Source organism: Balaenoptera ricei, chromosome 8 (assembly GCF_028023285.1).
Source record: "Balaenoptera ricei isolate mBalRic1 chromosome 8, mBalRic1.hap2, whole genome shotgun sequence".
In the NCBI taxonomy this organism is placed as follows: domain Eukaryota; kingdom Metazoa; phylum Chordata; class Mammalia; order Artiodactyla; family Balaenopteridae; genus Balaenoptera; species Balaenoptera ricei.
The window spans coordinates 100,095,270-100,114,633 of record NC_082646.1 but is presented as its reverse complement, the minus strand read 5'-3'; the positions used below and the strand labels follow the sequence as shown (position 1 = coordinate 100,114,633).

Sequence of the window (19,364 nt, the reverse complement as noted above, 5' to 3'; positions counted from 1 at the left end):
AATTCTTTCTTCCTACCTCCTTCCACCCTCTTCCACTTCTGCATGTCCCAGAAATTTATCCCAGGGAGTAATGATTCTATGCCTGAAACATGGATGATCTGACTGCAAGGAAAACTCAATTCTTTAATTAAAAAAAAAGTCACTGAAAAAGTTTAAGGACCATGAAAATTTCAATAAAGTTGTCATAAGTTATTAACCTTGGTAAATAATAAGACCATGAAATCTGTGTGGCCCAATTTATCAGAAATCATGTTTTCTACATTTGTTGTGACGAGTAAATGTGTGACTTAATCGTGGGCTTGTAATACAGGGTGTGATGAGTATTAGAATTAGACAGACCTGGGTTGGAATCATGGCTCTGTCTGACAGCTTAATCCTGGATAGTTATTTAATCTGCACCTGTTTTCTTCTTTATCAAGTGTGGAAAGAAACATTATTTAATTTAATTAATTAATTTATTTATAAATTGAAGTATAGTTGATTTACAATGTTGTATTAGATTCTGGTGTACAACAAAGTGATTCAGTTATATATATATGTTCTTTTTCATATTCTTTTCCATTATAGGTTATTACAAGAGATCGAACATAGTTTCCTGTGCTATACAGTAGAACCTTGTTGTTTATCTATTTTATATATAGTAGTTTGTATTTGCTAATTCCAAACTCCTAGTTTAATCCCTTCCCCCTTCCCCTTTGGTAACTGTAAGTTTGTCATCTATGTCTGTGGGTCTGTTTCTGTTTTGTAAATAAGTTCATTTGTATCATAATTTATTTTATTTATTTTTATTTTTTATAAATTTATTTATTTATTTTTTGGCCGCATTGGGTCTTTGCTGCTGCATGCGGGCTTTCTCTAGTTGCCGCGAGCGGGGGCTACTCTTCGTTGCGGTGTGCAAGCTTCTCACTGCGGTGGCTTCTCTTGTTGTGGAGCACGGGTTCTAGGTGCACGGGCTTCAGTAGTTGTGGCACGTGGGCTCAATATTTGTGGCTCGTGAGCTCTAGAGCGCAGGCTCAGTAGTTGTGGCGCACGGGCTTAGCTGCTCCATGGCATGTGGGATCTTCCCGGACCAGGGCTCGAACCCACGTCCCCTGCATTGGCAGGCGATTCTTAACCACTGCACCACCAGGGAAGTCCCTGTATCATATTTTAGATTCCACATATAAGTGATGAAAGAAACATAATTTAATTCTTTCTCAAAACGTGGTCAATCAACTTCTTGATCTGAATCACTTGAGACACCCTGCTAAAATACAGATTGATCATCTGACAATATCTCAGTCTTGGTGACCTTAAAATTCTAACTGGAGCCCAGTAATTTTTCACAGGTACCCTTGATGTTTCTGATGTAGTTTAAGAATCACTGGTTAAGAACTTGGGCTTTGGAGTTCCAAGACACTTGAGTTCCATTCTCAGTCCCACCAAATCCTAGCTGTGTGACCTTGAGCAAATTATTCTGCAAGCCTGTTTCCCGTGGATAATAATACCGTTACTATTCATAAACCACAATACCTGGTTTTCTTGATAATATATTTTATTAAAAGCCTATGTCAAAGGGCTATTGGAGGTTTACTTCAGTAATACAGCAGAGCTTCTAATATAGCAGGTGCTCACCAAATGCTTGTTCCCCTTCCCTGAGTTTTGTCTTTAGGTATAACAGTGGTATCCTGACACACTTCATATAGAAACTTCCAATTCAGTATTTCCATTTACCAACCTATTTTTTTAAAAAAAGCAAAACAAACAAAACAACTTTCGTCTGGAACAGTAAGAACAAAAAACCCAAAAGTAATAAATATCCTGCCAAAAAGCAGTTCCACAAAGTTGCTACTGAGATGGGCATTTGCCTCTTTCACATTTTCATCCTTCAGGAAAATATGAAAGAATTACCTAAAATTTGTAAAAATAGGTACTTCAGAAAAACATTCCTGAAGTCCTGGTAGTTTAGTGAGACTTATAAAGCAAATAAGTTTATCTACCCAAGCTGTACTCGAGTCTTTATTTGACAGTGGTTACCTAAAGTTTCACCATGTTTACACCAGCCTAAAGTCCAGATGAATGACATGTTTACATTCCATGACTTATTCTATCAATATGAGTGCTTCCCAAAGCTAACAACTATCAGCTACCACAAACATTCTCTAACCCTGACCCCAGAAAAAGATGTGAAAACAAAACCAGTGCTTCATCAACAGTTCATCCAACTGGAAAACTATTTCGCTAAGAAATGGCCAAAACTGACAGTGAAGTCGTGAAATAATACATGACAATCTCTTGGGACTTCCCTGGCAGTCCAGTGGTTAGGACTCGGTGCTTCCACTGCTGTTGGCCCTGGGTTCAATTCCTGGTCGGGGAACTAAGATCCTGCAAGCCACGTGGCATGGCCAAAAAAAAAAAAAGACGATTTCTGGCATTAATTGTTTTATAATTAAGCATATATGAAATTGGGAAGAAAAAATGGCCAAACCAACATTAAAATCAGGTATACTTTCACCTCTGAGTTTCCTTCCCTTATTCCACTCACTTATCCTGGTCTTACAAAAAGATTTCTTCCTTGGGCTATACAGGCTTTTAGGACTTAGATCTACCTAAGGCTACTACAAGACTAGGGGGTTTTTTTGTTGTTGTTTTTTTGTTTTGTTTTTTGGTTTGGTTGTTTGTTTTGTTTTTTGATGGTAGAAATGAAAGAGCTCCACTTAGAAGCAAATCCTGCTGCTTCTCCTCCCTAGCTCCAGGGACTAAAAGTCAATGTGAAAGCTCTTTAAGGGAGAAATGTTTTCAGAGCAGTTAAAATCCAAGTACTTTCGTCCTCCTCAAAAAAAGGAGGACTTTTCTGGAAAACAGACTTTGCATGAGAAAAAAAAAAAAAAAGCAGGGAGGGAGAGGGGAAAGGAAAAAAGAAAACAAATATAAATAAAGGACTATACCTATTTAACATTCAGCTACCAATCAGACATTTAGAGTTTAATATTACATATAATAATGATAATAACAGCTCTACCAATTTTGAGCACCTGTGCTACTTACTGAACAACAATGGGCCAGAGACTATGCTAATTGTTTTACATGCATGATTTTATTTAGTCTTCACAACAATCCTATGATAGATATTTTGATCATGTTTCTGTTTTACAAATGGGAGAACTGAGATTTATAGAATTAAAGTAACTTGCTCAAGATCACACAGCTAGTGAGAAGAGAAGCCAAGATTCAAACCAAGGTGTGTCCTGCCAAGAACCCATGCTCTTAACACTATATACCACACTGCCTCATCACTGACACTTTATAATCAGTTTTAGAAATAAGTATGATCTTCATTTTACACAGAGCACAAAAGCAGGGGTGTATGTTGATAGTAAAATCATCTGAGAGATGTGGTCCACTTGTGTCCACGTGAATTCATATGTGTGTATGTGAGTGCGTATGTGTATATCCTGTCCCCATCTGCATAGGTATGCATGCTAATCAGCATTTGTGTGAAGTTAAAACTTGTCCCCAAATTTCAAAGTTTCTTACAAAGAACCACCCCACCACAAAGTATTCACCCCACCCATTCCTAGTTCGGAAAGTAGAAACAGAAAGCCCTAGTGCTCTTTTCATCTGTGGGTGAAGCAAAGGAGCTAAGAAGAGCCAGCAGAGGTAGGAAGAAGTTCCTCCCTGAGAATTTCACACAAGCCAAGTGCAAAGAGCTCTCTCTAAATTGCTGCTCCCTAGTGGTTTCTTTCATGTGCAGCTCTTATCACTCCAATGTTCCTTCTGTGGTTAAGGGTACCACCCAGCCATGGAAAATCCTTGTACTTTACCAAACTTCAGCGAGACAGAAGTTTAAAGCTCTTGTCTGGCAATAAAACATGGAGGGTGTCATTTCATGTTATTTTTTAAATGCAAAAGAATAAGCTTTAATTTATGTGAATGATTAAAGAATAAAAACTGCACACCTGCACCCCTGGAGGGCAAAGATATCTGGGCACCTTAGCTGCCCTCTTGGAAAAGGAAAAACATTTCAGATTGGCTTTTCCTCTTCTGCTTTGCTGTGATTTCCACAAGACCAGGATTAAGTTTTCTGACATGAACCAATATGCTCTACTGTTCTGAAATCCACACTAAGGCCCAAGAGTCCATGTCTTGCTCAGATAGCATCACTCACAAGGTTCATATAAAGATCATATAGTGTTTACTTATCTTTTACTTAGATATTTCAGTGCAGTGTACTGAAGCTATAAGTGCTTATCTCAGACTGCACTGCACTGAAATATCTAAGTAAAAGATAAGTAAACACTGTATGATCTTTATATGAACCTTACGAGTGAAAGCAATTGTGGATCAGAAACTTCTTGGTTCTCCATTGAATCACCTCCTGCTGATCACTTAATCTCTATATACCACAGTCACTCTTGCTGTAAAATGGGTATGACACTAAGAATATGTCTAATAATAAACTGCTTCTTTAGAATACATTTGATATACAGAGAAGGTAACATATTAATGATTATGTTATTATTGCTACATACTAATTTTACAGATTAAAACAACATAGAAATTTATTGCAATGGTTGAGAACATGGGCTCTGGAGTCAGGCTGACCTGGATTTGATTTCTAGCTCTGGCACTTATTAGCTGTGTGACTTGAAGCAAATTACCTAATCTCTCTGCCCTTTTCTGTAAAATTGGGAAATAATACCTACCACCTAAGGTTGTAGTGAGGAGTAAATAAAATAACTTATGTAATAATCTTAGCATAGTGCTTGGCACATAGTAAATATGCAATAAACATTAGCTATTATGTTTATTATTGTTGTTTTATTACCGTTGTTACTACATATCCCTCCCACACATCGCAACTCACAAGACATTGGGTTTCAACATTAATGAACACCAAGAGGCCAACCTACTATAGCCCCCTACTCACTTATTTAAAGTTCTGCTCATCTAACCAAGGATGTTTACAGATTATCTTCAAGGATTCCTGGGCTATATAAAACCCTACACATATGATAATACACATACTCTATACCCATTTCAGCTATAGCCTTTAAACTTGCGGGAAGCATTCACTTATTAACCGTTAATTACTCAGGAGGCTCTAATGTATACGGGTAAAGTCCAAAACTATTTCTTTTTACTCTCTTCCCAAGCATAAATACCATCAAAGCATTAGCTATTTATTTTGCAAGTAAATGATAAGGGGTCCCATTTGAAAATTTTTGCTTGACAGGCTACCTACATCATTTAGACCACTCATTTTATTATATTATTATTTTATACAGAGTCCCTGTATTAGAATAAACGAGTTTCCCTAGAAAATATTCCCATGAATTACAATATGTGATATTAATAGATACACGAGCAAGAGCAGTGTAAGTGAAAAGCAGAGCATATACACATACTCAACTTTAAATCTGACTTTCTTCTCCCTTACCAGAGGCCTTTTGAGACACATTTTTGTCTTTGAAGCCTCTTGAGATTTAGATGCTGGCTGGCACAAATAAGTGCTGAATTAAATTAAGACTGTTCTCTGAGATTAGAAAAGTAACCCTGTTAACCAACGACCTGTCATGTAAACTGTTTAGAACCTTCAAGTTTAATATCATGTATAAATCACTAACATGATATAGTATTTGATCTTGTGAAGTACATATAGATAGCTTAATGGTTTAAAAAGTTAATAAACCTCTAAAACTAATTATTTACATCCTCCATCTTTACTGGTATGTCCTGATCCAGGGACACAGTATGTTCTGGTAAAATATTTTATCACCCATACAAGACCATCTTTGATCTTAGACCACACTAGACCAATTTCCTTTGACCAAAGGAGATGGGGAAATGAGGAAAACCAGCACATGCAATACTTATACAACCCAGTGAGGTAGGAAATAGACTTTTTTGAAGCTCAGAGGGGTTAAGGAACCTGCTCAGTCTTAAAAAAATGGCTGAGCTAGAATTCAAACTTAAGATTTAACTCCAAAGCCCATGCCCTTCCACTTCAACCCTAGCTCTCAAAAACAAAAAGAAAACAAAATAAGAAAAAGCCAAGAACCTACAATGTGTCCCATTTTACACTGTATTATCTAGAAAACACTGGCTCTCCATTGTTAATACTAGAAAAGAAACTTCAATTGGTAAATCGGATAAAGTATTGGCATGATCTTTAAACTTAAAAAAATGTTTATTTATAATTACATATTTAATTATTTTTAAAGATTCAAACAATATAGAAAAAGTTAAAAACCAATCCCAGTTCCCAATCAGTTTGGTACTCATACTTTAAAAAATATATAAACACAGTTTGTGAGCTTGGTTTTGTTTTTTTTTTTTTTTAAAGGATACTCTTTTTTTTTTTTTTTTTTTAAATTAATGAATTTATTTATTTATTTTTGGCTGCGCTGGGTCTTCATTGCTGCACACGGGCTTTCTCTAGTTGCAGAGAGTGGGGGCTACTCTTCGTTGGGGTGCACGGGCTTCTCATTGTGGTGGCTTCTCTTGTTGCAGAGCACGGGCTCTAGGCGCGCGGGCTACAGTAGTTGTGGCTCACGGGCTCTAGAGCGCAGGCTCAGTAGTTGTGCACAGGCTTAGTTGCTCCGCGGCATGTGGGATCTTCCCAGACCAGGGCTCGAACCTGTGTCCCCTGCATTGGCAGGCGGATTCTTAACCACTGCGCCACCAGGGAAGCCCTTGGTTTTGTTTTTAAGTAAATGACATATACTTTTCTGTACCTTACTATTTTCACTCAACCATGTTTCGAAATCTTTTATGGAACAATATGGAACCAACTTATTTGCCAATGGTAAATACTTCTCTATTGATAAACACTCAGGTTTTTCCCACATTTTCACTATAGCAAACTGTGCTGGATTGAACATTCTTGTACTTGTTTTCCTGTGCATACGTGCAAGAGTTTTTCTAAGGCAGATATCTCAGAATGGAATTGACATGTCACAGAATGCACATATCCTCATAGTTTTTTTTTTTAGTTTTATTGAGAAACAATTGACATACATTACTGTGTAAGTTTAAAGAATACAGCATAATTGCTTGATTTACATATACTATGAAATGATTATCGCAATAGGTTAAGCTAACATCCATCTTCTAATATAGATACAATAAAAAGAAAAGAAAGAAGAAAAGAAAAAAAGAAAAATTTCTCCTTGGATAAGAGCTCTTGGGATCTACTCTCCTAACAACTTTCCCATGCATCATACAGCAGTGTTAACAACAGTCATCATGCTGTACTTAACATCCCCAGGACTCATTTACCTTATTCCTGGAAATCTGCACCCTGTCCTACCATCACCACCACCATCCTCCTATTCTCCCTCCCCCAACCCTCTGCCTCTGGCAACCACATGTCTGATCTCTTTTTTCAGAGTTTGGTGGGTTTTTTTAGATTCCACATATAAGTGAGATCATAGAGTATCTGTCTATCTCTTTCTGACTTATTTCATTCAGCATAATGCCTTCAAGGGCCATCCATGTTGTTGCAAATGGTAGGATTTCCTCATTTTTTATGGCTGAATAATATTCCAGTGTGTGTGTGTGTGCGTGTGTGTGTATTTTTTCCACAACTTCTTTATCCATTCATCCATCAATGGAGACTTAGGTTGTTTCCCTATCTTGGCTATTGTTAAGTATGTTGCCATGAACATGGGGATGTAGGTACCTTTTCCATTTTGTGCTTTTGTTTCCTTTGGATATATTCCCAGAAGTGGAATTGCTGGATCACATGGTAGTAGTTCTATTTTTAATTTTTTGAGGATTCTCTGTACTGTTTTCCATAGTTGCTGTACCAACTTACAATCATAACAACAGTACACAAGAATTCCCTTTTTTCCACATCTTCATGTTTACTAGATATACACAGTTGCTTTACAAAGGGTTATTCCAATTTATACTCCTCCCCACCATAAGAAAATCTGTTTTCACTATGACTGTTTTCACTAAGGCTTTGTGATTTTTGCCAATTTAACAGTTATAAAATAGTTTCTCACTGTTGTTTTAATAGTTTAGTCTTCTTAATTACTTAATTAAATAAAGTTAAGCATATTTTCATGGTTACTTGTATTTCTCTTCTGTGAATAATCTGCTAATATCCTTTGCCCATTTTCCTCTCTGGTTGTCTTTTTTCTTTCTTGATTTTGAGGTTTTTCTAATTCTCTATATGTGCAAATATGGGTTTTCTACCTTATGGGTTTTCTTTTCATTTGTTTATGGTACCTTTCATTGCACAGAAGTTTAAAATGTTGATATAATCAAAAGTATTTATCTGTGCCCTTTGTGTTTTGCGTCTTGTTCAAACAGGCCTTCTGTACTCCAAGTGTATAAACCTATTACCCTATATTTTGTTCTGGTATGATATTTAATTTAAGCTAATTACGTCCCTTACCAAAATTGTGAGTTCACAATTAACATAGTCAGTATAATACAAAAAGAAATTTAAAACTTGTGGTGGAGAAAAATAAAGTAAAAGTGTTAACCCAAAATCAAGCTTCTCTAAACACTAACTAGCTCTGAATATAAAACAGCTGCATGTCAAGTTTAACTTTGGGCCCCCAGAAAAGAACTGTAAATGAATCACAAATTGCAGATCAATATCTTGAGAAATATCCTTTATATAAATGCAGGAGGCCTCCCTCTTTTAATAGCTCTTGATCATTACAGAGTTTGCTTAATGGTAGCTAAACCTATAAATATAATAAAATGACAGCCAACGTTTATTAAGCTCTCTATGCAAGACAGCATTCTAAGCATTTTATAGGTAATAATTCATTTACTGCTCACAACAATCCTATGAGATGGGTACTTTTATTATATTGCCATTTTACAGGTGAAAAAAGGAATACTCTGACATGTAATTTACCTAAAAGTTAAAGGGCTGGTAAGCAGCAGAGACAGGATTTGAATCCAGGCCTTTGGTCTGCACTACACTATACTGCAGCCCTTAAAGAGCTATGGAGCATATGTATCAAATGGAATTTTCTAAGAACAAATGTACAAATTAAGGAAAGATCTTTTACATTAACAGTTATAAAACAGACAAAACTGATACATTTCATTTGGACACCCAAACCACCACAGTGCTGCTATACAGCTAGTCAAACTCAAATACTAAAAGATAAGCCAGGAGCAAAGAAAGCATTACACATATGTTAACATCACCTGTGACAACCAGAAAACAAGAGGTGACTAAAGGTCTTTATGTAAAGTAGAAGACAAAAAACTAAAGTCTACTTCCTTCAACCAACGGTGGTATTGTAAGTTAACAGCTGAGTCCCTTGACATTCAAACAGTTTCTAGTCAACCATTAATCCTCCCCTCTCCCTTCTCCTTCCTAAAACTGGTGGGGTTTTTTTGCGGGGGTGGGGGGGAGAGGGGCAGATGTCAATTAAGGCTAAGTACTTAAATCTTATTGCTTCAGTATTTCCAGCCTAAATCTCATAATACAGAATTAGTACGTTTGAGTCTTGCAATTTCAAGTGCCAGAAACTACAGAAATCTTTTTTCTTTTTTTTTAAGGAAGCTATTACAGAGATCCAAACTTAAAGCACTCAGATAGCTGACCATAACAAAATGCACTGCCTAAATGCAGAGAAATCTAAAGTAGCACTTAAGTTTCCCACAGTTATGATCTATGGGACACATGAAGAATCCAAGTATTGTCATGACAAAAGCTTTGCAAAAATAGTTACTCGTAGAACAGTATAGTTATCAAATCAACTCCATAAACATTCACAATACCATTTTCCAGAAAGCACCATGAGTTAAAAAAAAACCCTATAAATTGACAAACATGGAGCAAATCATAATGTCATAATGTGCTACTCATAATGTCACGTCAGGCAGGGAAGTATTAATGTTATAGGGTGAAAATTAATTGTGCTACATAGTCATTAAAGGTTGTAGCCTTTGTGGCAAACCATGCATTTACAGATTATCAGCAATTATGTTTGGTAATATGCAATTTAACTATGAATATACAGATTAGTGATATTAATGCAGCAAGGTACTAATGCAACAACTTATCAATTACTTGACATTTTACATTCAAACTGTTTCATAAAAATTAGTTGGCACTCACAATAACTCATAAAACAGCAACAGGGTCTCATTTAATCTAGTGGCAGAAAGATACAGAAGAGTTCTAATTAAAGGCAGCTGAAAACTCATGGGCTTAGAATTCCCAGTCTTCTCTCTTCTGATTGATACTGCTTCTGTATGAAGGTGGAGATTCTTTTTCAAATGAGAGTCTCACATGTCAAATCCCCACTCAGAACTATGTCTACACCCTGCTTATGGGATATGGCTATAATAATGCTCAATAATCCCTTTGAGTTTCTATTTTTGTTATGAAAGTAAAGGATGCTAACACAGATATTTGTAGATGCCTAGAGGCCTAGGGCCAAAGTGCACAAAAGTCATATGCGGTGAATGACTGGAACAGCATAGGCTAGACAGAGAGGCCCTAGTTTAGTTTACACAGAAAATTCATGCCATCATTTAACATATCATCTAAATTAATGGTGTGGGGACTTCCCTGGTGGTCCAGTGGTTAAGGGTCCACGCTTCCACTGCAGGGGGGGGCAGGTTCGATCCCTAGTCAGGGAACTAAGATCCCACATGCCACATGGCATGGCCAAAACTAAATTAATTAATTAATTAAACTTTTTTTTTAATAAAAAAAATAAATGGTGTAAAACACCAAAGTGCCCTATAAAAATATGCTTTGGATCTATTTTACCAGAGCCACATAATTTTTGACTTATTACTCAAATGAGTAATGGAATGTTGGAATGTTGCAGTGTCCAAGCCTACCTTTCCTGCCAGGCTCAACTCAAATGCCACCTGGTCAGGAAGCTTTCCCTGATTATCTCCCAGCCAGAAACAACCTTCCTTTTCCTGAACTTCCTAAATACCTATTTTAAATATTTCCAATGGCACTTTCTACTTTGATATAGAGTTATTTCTGTTACACGTGTTACCTCCTTTGTTAGACTACCTGCTCCTTAAAGACAGATAGGTACCATAACTCATTTGTCTTTTATCCCCTATAACACTCAGGATCATTCAGTGTCTTCCACATACCAGTCATTCAAATATTTACTGAATGAGTACATAAAATGTATCACTATTTATAAACTGTGGTGTTATTCTTTATTCAACTCAACCATTTCAGGACTGTGCCTTCCAGGTGGGAAACACTAAGTGCCAAAACACATTCTGTTACAATATTAGGGTTCTTACAGGAAGCCATTTTTGTCCTGTTCTCAACCCTTCTTTCTGTTGCCTTTTTACTGTTCTGTCTCTCTATTCCAGTGAGAAAGTAATTGTCTCTTCTATTGTTACCAAGAGCCTCATTATGTTCAAGGTAAAGTGAAAAAATGCATTCGATGCAATTACCAGTTCCTCACAAATTTGGGGGCTACTTGTCATTTCAACATTCAACACTTGAATAAAAGAAAGTCCAAATTCTTTTCACTCCTAAGAACTATTTTCTTTTTTTCTTTTAGACAAAATGGAAGCACACAGCACAGGAAGCAGTTCTCAGTAAGCCACCGTTCATAAACAGCTTTGCTCAAAGCGTAACAAAGGTTCTGTTGTGCTCTTGCATGGCAGGGCCAGTAAGCAGCAGGAGCAGATGAACTCTTTAAGAAACAAAGGTCCTGTCTTCATGCAAATGTTTGCATTAATAAAAAATGAAGGAAAAGATATAGAAAATGCAGGCTAGCTGGACATAATGGGTCTCTAAACGGGAGGTTTTTCACATTTTTCAGGCGGAGTCAGCAGGTCTTTTAAAAACTTTGTCATTCTGAACATTTCACAGACATCACAAGAAAGACATGCAAATAACAGAAGCAAATCAAAGGACATCCCGCTGCTCTACTGGCGCCTCCCTCATCCATGCCTGGTTTGTCATTTTCTGTTAACCCTAGTGCCGGCTGCTGTTTCGTTGAGGAATGAAGTCCCTAGACTATGTGGCAGTACATGTCCAGCCAGCTGGCCCCTGCACTGATGACATTACAATGCAAGCCATGTACTACCACTCAGGGACACGTGCTGCCAGGCAACAAGTCCAGTGTCTGACTTTTATACACCCAGCTTGCAAATCTACATTGGAAAGAGCCTCTAGACTAACCACTTAATATGATCTTGAGTGTAAGCATCACTGAGTAGTTCTCTGAAGATGGACTACTAAGGACCAGCCCTCCCCAGTGAAATCTACAATAAGGGCCTTAAAATAAACATAGAAAATTTAAAACCTTGTGAGGGGAAAGGTTTACCAAATACTTACTATGTGCCAAGCACTATACTATGTGCTTACCATGCGTTATCTCATTTAATCTTCATATCCACCATTTAAGGTAGATACTTATTATACCCATTTTACAGCTGAGGAAATTGAGGTTTTTGAAGGTTATTCACTTGCCCAAGGTCACACAGCTAATAATGGCAAGCCAAGACTCAAAGCTGTCTAATGACAAATTTCTCTCCATTCTTTGTATTTTTCTCACCCCTTACTTCTGTGTCTTTTGTGATTGAAATCCAGCTTACTCTGAAAATATCACAATGACTATATTCATCTACTGCATGACCACTGAAGTGTATTACTCTTTCTCCATTTTAATCACTTGGAGTCTTTACCATTCATATTTTAAGAGTGAGCGGCTTTTTGTTAGGTCATGATAAGAATCTAATTAAAGCTGCAAATGCTTCCTCAAAGAAAAATGGATATAATTTAATATGTTGTGTATAATTTTAGAACATTCAAGAACCTCCTAAGGCTCATCTATAGCTCCCCTGAGGGTTCATGGCCTACACGTTAAAAAAAAAATCCAGCACCCAAATCTTTCTTCCTAGATGCACATGGTCAGTTTTCTTTCACAATGATGATCTATCAAATTCCAACCCGAAAATTCCGTGTCCTCCTCAACTTCTACTGAACACACTATTCCTCTTCACCAGGACATGAAATCACTTATGTCCTTCCACAGATTGTTCCATTGGCCTCTCTTTTTGTACTTAACTTGGAATCAGTAGCCAGTCACTTTGTCACTATTCTCACCACTGCTCCTGAATTATAAAAGCTTAAGGAGTAGGAGGACTTTAAGATCGTATCGTTCAACTCCAGTCATCTTAGAGATACAGAAATTGAAGTCATTCTTCATTCTTTTTACCCTTGATTCAGTGATAGAAAGTCCTTGGGCTTGCTCAAATGCATCCCTTAAGTTCTCCATATTTCCACCTATAACCACATGGCCAAAGTTTTTCTTTGTACAAACAAACAAAAGGAGGGGCTTCCCTGGTGGCGCAGTGGCTAAGAATCCGCCTGCCAATGCAGGGGACACGGGTTCGAACCCTGGTCCGGGAAGATCCCACATGCCGCGGAGCAACTAAGCCCGTGCGCCACAACTACTGAGCCTGTGCTCTAGAGCCCGTGAGCCACAACTACTGAGCCCTCACGCCACAACTACTGAAGCCCACGCGCCTAGAGCCCACGCTCCTTAACAAGAGAAGCCACCGCAACGAGAAGCCCGCGCACCACAATGAAGAGTAGCCTCCGCTCACCGCAACTAGAGAAAGCCCGCGTGCAGCAATGAAAACCCAATGCAGCCAAAAATAAATAAATTAATTAAAAAACAAACAAACAAACAAAATGAATCATGGTAGCAACTGAATTATTTTCAAATATTTTTTTCATACTACCTGAATGGACCTAGCTTTTTAAAAGTAATAGTCAAATGATATTATCCAGGCTTCTTTTATCCTACTGATAGTCCATTCAGGCCTCTGGTACCAATCATAATTCAGAAACAATTATAAAAAAACTGTCCTATAATAAGTGATAATAAGTATAATAAAGAAGGTATTAACTTTAATATAACGCTGGGCTGAAAGATAATCTAAGTACCGATAATCAGATTACTGAACTATACTGAACTCTTAACTTGAAGACAACCAGATGAGGCAAATTATTACATGCCTTTATGATAAAAGGCAGAAAAAGAGGGTATTCTAGAAAAAGTAAAGAAGGAGGCTATTTCAGGGGGAAAAAATGGCAAACCTCAACAGTACTGGAAACTTGGAGAACCAAAATATAATCATATCAAATGGATTTAAAAGAGCTGGTTGAATAAAATAAAAGAGTTGTCTACAGAACATATGAGAGGGGGAAAATGGTAAAATGTGACAGGGTGAGAACAATTCCTCTCAAGGTATGCCTTATTATATATGTTTTGAACTATTACCTAGTCTATACATATATATATAAAAAACATATATATAATAAACACGTATTAATACTGTGTATGTATACACACATTCTAAAAAGATTGCAGGTTGAGACAATGTTGAATCTTATAACTGATATAGTATTATTAATAAAGCATTTATACAATAGGACTTTGATTTCCTCAGAGATGAGAAAAGGCTAAAGTAAAAGGAACTAAAGACATTTATAGATAAGAGGGTTCAAAATTAAACCAATATACCCCTTGTATTTCCTAGGGTTTTTCCTTTCTCATTTTTCTTTCCTTTTTTATTTACTTATTATATTTTTCAAAATTTAATGCTTTGACATTAGAAATATTGCTTTATACAAACATTGCCAATTATAAAAATATATCCCTAGAATTTTCAGTCTTCCCTGCCCAAAGAACTTTGCTATCTCCCTAAGGAGATATACTCTCTTTGATTCCTTGACTAATTCCTCCAATCCCCAGTGATCTCCTTTTTCTCCTGAACTCCTATTACTTCTTACATAGCATTTAATTTCATACTGACTTAGTGTTCCACTTATTTCATCTGTGAGTATCCTCAACTAAATTACAATACAATTGAAGACATTCCTTTGTTTAATAATTATTTAATACCTAAGCATGGTCTTTGACCTTGAGGAGTTTATTTACCATCTACTGGAGAAGCAGACGTACAAATTAACAATGACAATATAGTATGATAACTGTTATAAAGGAGATATGTAAAAAATGTAAAGAGAAAGAGTGCCTATATCTGTCTGGGAGAAAGAGTGTTTCAAAGGATCTGAAAAAATTTTCCAGGTGAACAAGTGGAGGGAGGAGGGACTTCCCTGGTGGTCCAGTGGTTAAGAATCCGCCTTTCAATGCAGGGGACCTGGGTTCAATCCCTGGTCGGGAAACTAAGATCCCACATGCCACGGGGCAACTAAGCCTATGCACTGCAACTACTGAGCCCCGCGTGCCACAACCAGAGAGAAGCCCACGCGCCACAACTAAAGAAGCCCGCACGCTGCAATGAAAGATCTTGTGTGCCGCAACGAAGAACCCGACTGACGCAACTAAGACCTGATACAGCCAAATAAATTAATTAATAAAAAAAAAGTGGAGGGGAGATATTTAACACAGACATATCAGCACATGCAGAAGCATCAAGATGTGAAAAGCATGGTAGATCTGGAAAGCTAAGAATAGTTGAGTATTGCTAAGAGATAAGGCCAGACAGCATCATCACCATAAAGGGTCTTACAAAAGAGCACAGATTTCAGGAAACCACTGAAGGATTTTGAGCAAGACAGTGACAATCAGATTACTATTTCTGAAAGATCACTCTGGCAGCAGTGTGGAAGAACTGGAGGGAGAAAGATTAGAGGTACAGATAAGAAGTAGGGCAGTTGTTGAAATAGTCCAGGTCAGAGATAGTAAAGGCCTGAATTAGGGAAGTAGCAATGGGAATGACAGATAAAAGCAAAAGAGGAAAAATCAATGCAAGTTGGTAATTGATTGCATATGAGAGGTAAAGGATGGGAGGGAATTTAGGATTATTTCTGGGTTCCTTTCTTGGGCATTTGGGAATATGATGGTTCCATTCACTAAGACCAAAATACAGGAAGAAAAGTCTGTATTATACCCCCTATGCGTATTTTGCAGTATCAAGCATAGTGCTGAGCATACACATAATCAATTCATTCCACTGGCCAACTGGCTGTCTTGAAAAAAGGCCACAGAACCTTTTACTTAATGACCTCAACTGGTTACTCTTCTAAAGCTGGCATCAATCACCATGCATTGACATGATTCCTGGGCACAGGATAACTGAAATGGACTAATTTACCCAGGAAACAAGCAAAATGAAATAGGCAGCACTTACGTGAATGTGAGGTACGTGCGAGTGTGTGTGTGTGTGTGTGTGTGTGTTGGGGATGGGGTCGGGGGAGCAGTTCATAACAGAAAACATCCATATATTTATATAATGCTGTGACAGAGACTGCTAGTTGCTGACTCTAGTAACCTTTTTCTCTAGAAACGTACTCCAATTCTTACCTGGGTACATGGCCACTGGCATAAAGATCACATTTCTCAGCTCCTCTTGCAGCTAGGCTTTAGTCATGTGATTAAGCCATAAAATATAAGCACAATATGGTGTGGGTCTTCTAGAAAGTCCTTAAATGGAACTAATTCAGCTGAAAGATGTCCCTTATTTACCTCAGAAGATAACAGAGTTACTTCAGTCCTCATGGATCATAAGGCAAAAGATGGAATCTATGGGTAGGATGTTGGAGTAAAAAGACCGAAACCTGAGTTCCTGATTACACCTTGGAGCATACCATATCAGCCGTGGACTGCCCATCTTCAGAATTCTTTTCCACAAAAGAGAAATAATCTTCTAACTCGATTAAACCACGTTATTTTAGGTTTTTCTATTATATTCAGACAAACCTAATATAAACATAAAACATCCATGTATGTGCCCAAAAGTATAAATGAAGGGATCAAACTAACATACCAATCAGAAGGCTCATTGGCCTATCCATTGATTTAGGTTAGTGCATGCTAGGCTAGCATAAAGTGTTTCCAGACATTATGCTAGCATCTGAAGAGATGTACTGTTCTCTTCAACGCTGGACCATTATTGTAAACACGGTAAGGTCTTACTGACTTTTGTAACTTGAACAGTAACATCTGTAATGCCCCTGAAAGTTTACTAAATACTTTCACATACATTATCTCATTGAACCTTGCAACCAACCTAGGAGTCAGATAAGGCTGGGATTATTCTCTCCATTTTACAAATGATGAATTGCCCAAGGTCATTCAGTTTATAAATGATAGAGCAGAATCTTGAACTTTAATCTCGTAAGTATAAACATAACCCACTGAATCACAGTGGATAATTCTTAGAGAAATTCTTAGAGATATTCAGAAAGTTTAAAATGACCATGATTAATAATAATTAATATGAACATAAATACCTTGATTGCAAAATAGATCGCAAATCAATATCTTAGTATTTCACAGAACTTACATAAAGACATTTTAAAATTAATTTTTCCATTTACTAACCGAGGAAGCATTCTGTTCAATTTTAGAACTGATGACAGCACCATTTCCTTTGATCCTGCATTTTGCACTAGCGAGGAAAATGAACAAATGAGGGGCGGCACATGAAGTAAGTAAGTAGCAAAGGGGAAGCAGAACTTCTCTCTAATGGCCCCTTCTCTTTGGACAGCCTAGGTCAGATTCCATCTAGTTCCACCTGTTGGTGGTATAAGCCACTTCTACAATTGCTTCCAGAAATCTCTTACCAGGAAGTTTATACTGCTCAAATAATTCAAGCCTTCAAGGAAAGGTGAACTGACCTTTAGTCCAGCTCTTAAACAGTGAATTGATCCCAGCCCTGCACTGCCATCCCACAGAGAGGCCCCCAGGCTAACAGCCTGAGCAAGAGGGTCTTGTTACATGAGCCCTGGTTTCTAATCCTTGTCTTATGGATGGCTCCATGGGGCATTATGCAAGGTATTTAACCCCCCTCCAAACTGAATTTTCCTCATTAGATTATGGGGGAGAAGGATACTCTCTAGAACTCTTTGGAAGCCTGATTAAGCATAAGTGAACATTTTGCTTTTGTAACAGTTAATATAAATAGATATGGAGAATGAAATTACTGCATTCTCTTCTACTTCTCTGAATTTATACTTTGTCTTCCCAAAACAAAATGACTCAGTGCAGAGACTCATTAATGGACCTAGTTTAAGGAAAATGTTAAACTAAGGAGAAAGATATGAATGCTGCTAGAGGGAGAAGGAAAAGATCAAAGAAACATGACTTTCAATTTCACTTTCTTAAGATTATAAAAGCATAGAGCTGATAGCAACCTTATTAGGCCATCTAGTTTAATACTTTTTTAAAATTAGAAATTAATATTGTTATTGCATTTTAAAACATTACTTAAACACAGAATTCCTTTATCTTAAAATAGCAAGAATTTACATATCTCTATGGTTCCTTCTCATTTTCACCAAAATCCATAGGTTTATATTTGAGTTCTACTTTTTAAAAAAAATTTGTACATGCTTTTTCACACACACACACACACACACACACACACATATAAAGTCATCTTAGGAATTATTTAATGATATAATAATATAATATTCCACTGTATTAATCTACCTCAGTTTGCTTCTGGATTATTTCCAGTTTTTTATTAAAAATAATGTAGCTATAAACATTTTTATACAATTTATTTTCTCTTTTGAATTACTTCCTTAAGATATCTCGCAGAAGTAGGGCTTTAGGATCAAAAGATATACTGATTTTTATGGCTCTTGTTATGCGTTGCCAAACTGCTCTCCAGAGAGACTATGCCACCTTCAAAAAAAGAAGACCAATTTCTTTGCAGACATCCCAGTATAAAGCTTTTTGTTTTAACTAACTCAAAAATATCTTAATTTGCAAAGCTTAAATTATTGTTAATCTGAATATTTAGTTAGGTTATCTTTCCTCTTATATGGACTTTAAAATTTTTTTTTTTTTTAATTTTATTTATTTATTTATTTATGGCTGTGTTGGGTCTTCGTTTCTGTGCGAGGGCTCTCTCCAGTTGCGGCAAGTGGGGGCCACTCTTCATCATGGTGCGCAGGCCTCTCACCATCGCGGCCTCTCTTGTTGCGGAGCACAGGCTCCAGAAGCGCAGGCTCAGTAATTGTGGCTCACGGGCCCAGTTGCTCCGCGGCATGTGGGATCTTCCCAGACCAGGGCTCGAACCCGTGTCCCCTGCATTGGCAGGCAGATTCCCAACCACTGCGCCACCAGGGAAGCCCCCTGGACTTTAAAATTTAATTGTAAAAGCAACACATGAATGTAACAGACCAATACAGAAGGGTATAAAGTAAAAAAGTGAGGCTTCCTCATTTGTAAGCACTTCCTTAATTCAATTTCTCGGAGTACTCACTGTCAACAGATTGTTCTACATCCTTCCAGAACTTTTTCTATGTGTGATCATACATATATGTACAAACGTTAACTTGTTTTTTTACAAAATGTAACCACTTTGTACACATTCTGTAACTTATTTTGTCACTTAATACTTAACATACATCTTTCCATATTAGT

The 19,364-nt window shown here is 37.2% G+C and overlaps 1 protein-coding gene across 1 annotated transcript in view; it reads right to left on the bottom strand.

Annotated features, from left to right (window-relative positions):
* The window catches only part of CSTPP1 (centriolar satellite-associated tubulin polyglutamylase complex regulator 1), a 195,657-nt gene that overhangs the window by 158,237 nt on the left and 18,056 nt on the right, over positions 1-19,364 (bottom strand). The window lies entirely within an intron of this gene.